This window comes from Mauremys reevesii, linkage group 12 (assembly GCF_016161935.1).
Source record: "Mauremys reevesii isolate NIE-2019 linkage group 12, ASM1616193v1, whole genome shotgun sequence".
NCBI lineage: Eukaryota > Metazoa > Chordata > Testudines > Geoemydidae > Mauremys > Mauremys reevesii.
Genome location: NC_052634.1, coordinates 6,453,632 through 6,461,762, shown reverse-complemented (window position 1 = coordinate 6,461,762; position 8,131 = coordinate 6,453,632).

Sequence of the window (8,131 nt, the reverse complement as noted above, 5' to 3'; positions counted from 1 at the left end):
CCTGCAGCTCTGGCCCATCCCACCGCCCCTACAGCTGGGGAAGCTGCCAAAACCAAGCTGGGATGGTGAAACCACAGAGAAGGAGAGGGAGAGGAGAGCAAGAGACAGCTGCTCCATTAGCACTGCAAAAGTTATTCCTGTGCAAAAAGGCCCAGAGCCTCAAAGTCAATGGAAATCTGTGGCTGCTAGGAGCCTAAATCCCTTGGAGGATCTGGGCCAAAGAGGCTGATTCTGATTGCCTGCCAGTTTCATGCCACTGGATGAGTCTCAGGCGCTTGCTGAAACAACTTTACTAACACATCTGTGCTGTGCAGGCTGGTGGCACATCACAAAATTGTATGGTGCCATTAAGCATAAATTGGAGAGTCCTCAATAATCAGCAGCGCAAGCTCTCTGCGAGGCCCTCCTGCTATTTCCCCATGGCCACAGCGATCATCGGTATCACTACAGCACCGTAGGGGGTGCATTGGGCTTCACAGACCTACACAAGCAAGGTTCCTGCCCTCTGGAGCTGGTGAATTGTTAAGATGCTTAACGAAACGAGCAATGACGACCGACAGTGGTGGATTCGGGAGGTGGGGGGACAGGCCAAGGGGGAGGAAATATGGCTCCTCGGCAATCTTTATTTTAGCTGTGTTTGGAAGGTCCTGTTTGAAGCAGGGACCATCTTTTTGTCGTGTACACCCAGCACCGCGCAGAGTGAGGCCCTGATCCCTGACGATGGGTGCTAGGTGCTAAGATAACATCATTCATAAACAACAATGACCATCGCTGCTACGGGGCAGAGCCCTAGCAGGGATTTTACAACTCGCCTGTTACAGACCATGGTTCCGCTCTTGCAGCTGCAGGGAGCAGCTCCCAGCAAGCAGGAAGATGGGTGGGGTGGAGTCATTCTCCACTTCCTCCCTTGGTATTACAGGCACAACTATCTTTTGGGGTTTGGACCCAGGAACCATCTGTCTCTAGGGAAGGATTCGCCCTGGGAGGTGACTCAGAGCTTTTCTGGCTTTTCCTGTCAGCCCAGGCGCTGAATGAGAAGGGTAAAAATGCAACAGCCATCCCTGCCAGTGCCTCGGGCTTTGCACAGATGGTGGTTACTGCAGCAACACTGAGGAGCACTGGATGGGGGAAGCTCCCAGGTGTTCCAGTCCCAACCTCTCCCAGAAGGAAGTGGCCTAGGGAGAGAGCCCTGCTCTCCCACGCCCAGGTGAAGTGCTATGGGAAAAAGACTGGGGCATTGACTGGGGGAGCTCCCAGACAGGCCCATCCCAGGCTCCCCTAACAGGAGCCGTGTCAGCCCTGTGTCGTATGCACTCGCTCATGTGCCTGTTTTCACTGGGCGAGGGCAGAATTTCAGTCCTAAATTACTTACACTGACAACGAATAAGTGGGAGACCTGCTTGTAAACTTGATGAGAGAAGCCCCTGGGTCTTATCTGGGACAGGAGGGAGCCTCCTGCGTCCTGCCCTGGGAAATGCCTGTAGGAATCATCCTCCCCCCTCCCCACAATGAAGACAAAGCTGGGTCATTAAACAGCATCTGACCTGGACCCCCCAGAGCAGGGTTAACCCCCAGCCTAATGCTGGGTCTGTTTCATGTGCAGTCAGGTTTCTCCTCCGTCAGCCACACTCCTGGGTAGGCACAGTGCCAAGATGACCCTCACGCACTCTCAGCCCCAAACATTCACCACCACACCCGCACCCCTGCACACGCTCACAGCTCTACTCAGAGCATGTGCACCTGCAGCTCCGCACACAAAGCAACACACTCCACACTCATACCCCTGACCCTACACACAATACACAACTGCACCCCCCGCAAATAAACACACGCCTGCTTCTGTAACCGCCCAAAACCACGTGCCCACACCCATCCCACATAAACACACATTCCCAGAGCGGCATGTACACACTGGCAAACAAATTCACTGCCTAGACCCCCTACACACCCGCGCACGCGCCCTTCAGGCCCCCAGAGACGGAAGAGGCACTCTGACATGTACAGTATAAATATAGGTTTTATTAAGGGTGTGAAATCCAACAAGTACAGCTGGCATCTCAGGAACACTGAATTAAACTGCAAAATATCTGCCTGGCTGCTGACTCCTGTCACCCTGTGAATCTGGATGGTGGTCGAGATTAAACTAGCAATGTCTCTGCAAAGACACCATCAAGAAGTCAGGAGCTACAGCCAGACTATACCTGCATGTGCGTGTGTGCATACAGCAGAATCCTCTTACTGGAACTGACCCTCGTCAGGAAAGAGACATGCCAGCTTCCCAAGGGGAGCTCTCAGGCTGGGAGAGATTTGCTTCCCTTTCACCACTTGTTTTGAAAAGATACACAGAGGGTCGGGCTTGGGGAATTGATAGCATGGTCATTTGGATCCATGAAGCCACCTTCAGTGAACAAAGAGATCGCAGACCATGTCCTGAATGCTGGCTGACAGCATGTCACATCTGGCAGCTGTAGCAAAGGGTTTGCACATGATGCCATTTAAACAGACTCACTATGACTTTTAGCCATGGTTTGAAATGCGTTGGTCCTGGGACACTGTCCCAGTTAAACAGGCACACCTCTTATGATTAGGTGGCCCGTGACAGATTCTATTGGCCAGACCTCTCTATGCTACACACGTACACACACACACACTCCCTATACAAACCCATCTGGTTATACAACATGAAGAACACTCGAAAAGAAATTTACGAACACACACACACACAAGCCATGATGAGATATCGATGGGAAACGTGGAACAGTCGAGATAGCCATGTGACGCTCTCTGGCCCAGGAGTTCACTTGGTGGCTGGACGACACAAACTTTGTCCACACAGAACGAAACAAAACACGTTTATTGCCTGATTCGAGGGGAAGGTGGAGCCCTGGAAATGCTCCCCGCCCTCATGGCCCAGCCTCCTCCCTTTGCAAGCCTTAGCACCAGTGGTTTGATTGTGAATCTGCTTTGCTTGTGTGTGTGGATAAGAGTATCAGAGCATGCAAGAGTGTGCCAGACTGTACCAGTGTGTGTGTGTGTGTGCTTACATGAGTGCGCAGAGAGAGAAGCTGCATGTGTTGCATTCATGCCTTTGGACGGGAGCAGCTCTCCCGGTGGGCGGAGCAGTTTTAAAGAGAGGCGAAACATGTAGTATCATCCAGGTTATGTTGCAAAGGACACAAACCCTAATTAGCAGCCTGAACAAGGACTTGCTGTCCATTAAAAGTGCATTACAGCCGTGGTTCCTAAACTCTTCCCTGGGGCGAGCCACCAACTGTAGTTTCTTTTTTTGGTGACGTACCGGCACATTTATACACTCTCTGCCCGGGCACCGCAACCGGAATCCCAGCCCTGTGTGTGGGGAGGTCCTGGGGGAGGGGCTGGAGACCAAGTCTGCCCTGCACTCCCCCCCACCCCCCAGCAGCGGCTCCTGTCCCACAGGGCTGGGTCTTGCTCCCCACTCCAAGTGTTGCGAGCTGGTGCACAGGGTCACAGTGCCTGGAGCGGGGAGCCAGGCCCAGACCCACGTGACAGGAGCTGCCTCTGTGGGGTGAGGGCAGGGCAGGTTTGTCTGACACCCACCCCCTCCGCGGGGCCGCCCTCTGCACCGGGCAGGGAGAAAGGTATGTTCACCTAGGGTCCAGCCCTGGATGTGGCGACCCATCTAAAATCTTCCCGTGACCCAGCGTTTGGGAACATTACAGGAAGGGACAGGACTGGGGGCAGAGAACCGTCCCTCACCCGTAACACTCACCTCCTGATTATCCCAAAGAGACACACAGGACTTCCTTACCCAGAGAGGGGGCGCCAAGCCCTGGTGCCACACAAACTGGCATCCAGAAGCAACCTAGTGCCCCCCAAAGTGACTGGTAATGTCAAAGCGCCCCAAGGAACATGCTCTATTAAAGTGCATTGTCATCACTTGTTACAATCCTAGGAGCAGCAGGCCGTGCGAAAGAACAGATAACACTCTGGCACTCCCAGCTGCCCTCTTTGGAGCACGCCCTGCCACCGACACCCACACGGACAGGAGTTTCATGTCAAACTCCCCAGCATGGGGGGAGGCCCTTTGGTTGCTTTTTCTGAACCCGTTTAAGGAAGGAGAAGGAAGAGACAGGATTGCACCAACCCGCAGCTGGAATGATTACTGTGAGTGGCGGGTCACAACTGCCCGACCTCTCCCCATCCTGCACACCCCGTGTGGCTGGCACACTGTGATGCTAGGGGAGACAGAAGGGAAAGCCACCCTGCCTCATCTCCCCAGGGCAAGGAGAGGTAGGCGGTGGGGAAGCAGGTAGGCAGAGAAGGAAGGGGAGATCAGAGGGATGGGCATCCTCTGGGTGACATGGCTGTCCCTGACCTGAAGCAGCAGCATGGCTGGAGTCTACAGCTGCCTCGGGCAGCGAGTCACAGAGAAGACTCCACTTCCAAGCAGGTGGGAGCAGACAGGCCTCCCACCAGCTGCATGGCCACAGCGGCTCGCTGCCTGAACTGTGTCGGGTGGCTGCTGTCAGTGACATCCCTGTGGGACCCTGCATTAACACCGGGAGGAGGGGACAATCCCTCGTGCCTACAAAGCAGCACTCTGCTAATCCCACTCAGACAGGCAGAGCATTTCCTCACCTCCGAACACTGTTAATGCTGCTAATCTCGCGTACTGGACCATGGGCCCCGTCTCTCTCACACGCACTGGGACGTGCGGGCGAAGGCACACGGTCACTAAAGCAGCCAGCTGGGAGGGCGTTTGCCCAGTCTCCCTCCATCCCTGGTTGACAGCAGCCGCGATACCGAAGGGGCTGAGGGCAGGTGGCTTCCCAGAGATGAGTTCTGCACTTTGCATTGATCCGGCACACGGTAGGTTTGAAGTGCCGGTGCCCCTTTCAGTCCATACAATCAACAGCGTTGTGCGTTCAGTGCCACTCGGGACAACGGCCCTCATGGGCACGGGAAAGGGGGCACCCCAGCCAGCTATTCTCCCCCCCCCACCCCGCAAGCCAGGGGGTCTGTCCCGCTCCACGTCTGTAAGACTTGGGACGGCATCTGACCCCCTGGCGAATGAAGCCAGCTAGAGCAGGCTGAGTGAGGCACAGTGCCCAGGAGGGCGGCTGGGACGGGAGGCTGACGGCCTGTACGAATCTAGGAAAAGTGCTGGCAGGGCACCTCCAGAGCTCTGGAGGTAGCTACAGAACAGGGGCAGCCTAGGCGACAGCCCCTCCCCTGCCAGCACGCCCCTGCTTTCACCAGTCCCCTGAGGGTCAGCCCATGACCCCGTCAGTGGGGCTGGTTTGCTGTTGTCTCCCCTTCCGTATTCCCCCTGGGGTCACGGATTATCTAGTTACCAGGGAATTGGGGCTTAGGAGTCTTGCCTTGCCCCAAAGCTCACTCAGCAAGTCTGGCTGGCTCCATCCGGGGACCCCTTGTGCTCTGAATTCAGGAGTCAGTAAGCAATGCCTGTCCCCCCCACCCCACAGTGGGTCAGAGGTTAGCTAGCCCAGGCAGACACAATCCGAACCTCGGCAGCCAGGGTCCCACACCGAGGCTCACAAGCCAGAACCGACCTTCAGAACCACCAGACACTCCAAGCAGGTCCTGTCCCCAAGCTGTGCTCCTGCGGCATGGCCCGGCCCTGCTCCCAGACAGGATGCAGGAGGGACGCAGCTTCTGGAGACAGGTGGGGAGGGAAGAACCGTACCAACCAGTGGATCCCACACCCAGTTTTCTATTGCTTTGATCCCGCTAAGATCCAGGTCCAGTTCAGTCCGGGGACCCGATTTGTTCCTGTGTGGCGGGAGGGAGGGTAGCGGCTCCAGCCTGGGAGAACTGGGACTCAAAACCCCCAGAGGGTTGGAGATCCATGGTGAGCAGCTCCTTATTCCTGCATGGCCCCCGGTGTCCACAGCGCACCACCTGCCCCCTCCAGAGGCAGCGCAATGAGAAACTCAGGTCCAGTCCAACCAGCAAGGGAGACCCAATAAACACCAAGCAAACAGCCCTGGTTCTTCAGGGAGGAGCAGCAGCTCGGGACGCTACTGAGCAAAGATGATGCTGGAGAGGGGTTTAGACCACTGGAGGACGTCTTGAGGGTAGGTGGCACAGGTTCTGTCCTTGGGACAGTGCGGGAAGCATGTTGCTACATCAGGCATTGGCCTGGCAGGGCTCCCAGCACCTCTGCTCCTCCGTACTTGCTTCCTGCAGGGCTGAGCGGGAGGAGAAGCTACTGGAAAACAGAGCAGGACCCTACACTGGGTTCAGACCCCGTCACAGGGGTCTCCCTACACCAAGAGGGGGATAGACAGACCTGGGGGTTATGTTAGGAATGCAGCGTACGGTCATGGCTGGGCCACGCACAGCTTTGGTACGAATACAGTTAACCAGTGCAGCCCCCAGCGCCGACACAGTTTGATGGGATAGTTTAGATCCCAGCCTTAAGGGACAGCAAGGGAGGAAAGAGAGATGAGGGAAGAGAAGGGAAAAGTGTCACAGTTTCTAACTATCGGCCAAGCCGAAAGAGGAGGAAAGAGGAGCAAGTGGAGATGGGGGGGTCCTTGTTAGCCCCCAGGCTGCTGGAATCACATTGACTGGGTAATCTCACTGGCTCTCACCCTCCAACACCTGGGTCCCCTGCCCTCTACATACTGCCCCTTATCAGGATCAGGGCTCTAGGCGGTATGCTCAGCCCCACAGCACTAATCCCCTCCCTCCCCATCTCCTCCATGAGAACTGAAACGCACGAGTGGCAGTGGCTTGTCTAAGCCCCAAACCATTAACAGAGCAGATGTGGAGCTTAACTGAGCTCCTCCTTCCCTGCCCTACAAACACCTGAGTTCAGGGCTCTGGAGCCTCCATTTCTAGAGCACCGTTCCCCTGGGATGGTCCTAAAGCACTCTACGAACTACACACCTGCAGCCCTCTCTGGGGTGGAACACGGCAGCTCTTTGACACAGCACAGCAACACTGCACAGCAGCTCAGGGCAAGAAACAAAGGAGGATCCTGTCTCTGATTGCAACTGCTAAGGACTTAAGGGAAGGGAAACCTGAGCTGGAATTTGGCCAGGACTCCAAGGCTAACGCCCTGATTGACAAACAAGCCTCAAGACTGCAGTTTGTAGGGCCTGAACTTCAAGGCTCATCTGAAGGACACCTCTTTGACTACAAGCGCCGCCTCATGGCACCGTGGGCTCTGTATGGGACGAACAGCTCCTACGGACCCTCCACCACCACTCCCATCCAAATACTGACCAGGCCTGACTCTGATTAGCATGCAAGACCTGACCTGCTCCCAGCAGAGCAAGGTGCTTTGACTGCAGGCATTGCAAATGCTTTGCGCAGCACAGGAAAATGCTCTGCTTTGGACACTGGCTTGTCAGCTACTGCAGAGGAAACGTGGCATATTGAGCTCAAGCCTTGGCATGTCAAAGATGGGAGGAATCGCTTTCAAATAGCTCCGCTCTGTGCCTCCCAGTTCTTCCCAAATCTCAGCTGAAATCATCTTCTCTTCTCCCCTCCCCCTGAAATTCCCTCTGCTACAAGTTACTTGCCAGTTATAGCTACGGATCATGTTTTAAATACCTAGAGCTTCATGGAGCTGCCACTTCAGGTGTACACCAAAATAAATTAGCTCATACAAGGGGAGACCCTCAGCTGACGTGACTCAGCATCGCTCCACTGCAGTCACTGGAACTATGCCGGTTTACGCCAGCTAAATGTCTCCCTGCAAAATGCTCTGTACACAACGTGCTACACACGGTAAACACTGTTTCGGGCTGAACACAAACATACTGGGGATGTTTAATTCTGTGCCTGTTTTCTGCTACTGATTAGGGAGCTCAGGGAGATTTTGAAATTTGTCTGTCTACAGCTATTCAGGGCTTCAGCTGCAAGGCCAAACTGTTAAAGGGGCATTGTCCCATTCTCAGCCACAAATGAAAATGTCTTTCCCTGCATTGTAACAAGACTGGGGGTGATCAAACACAAAGGAGCGGTCCTTTACTTTTCACCTTTCATGCCACTCAGGGCCACATCCTGCTAACCTCAAAGGGGCTGGTTCGTTAATGCCCGGCACGTTGTGTCGTCATTTTACACTTGGGCAAAGCAAGGGTAAAACACACCTCTGCTCTGATTCGGCAGGATTTGT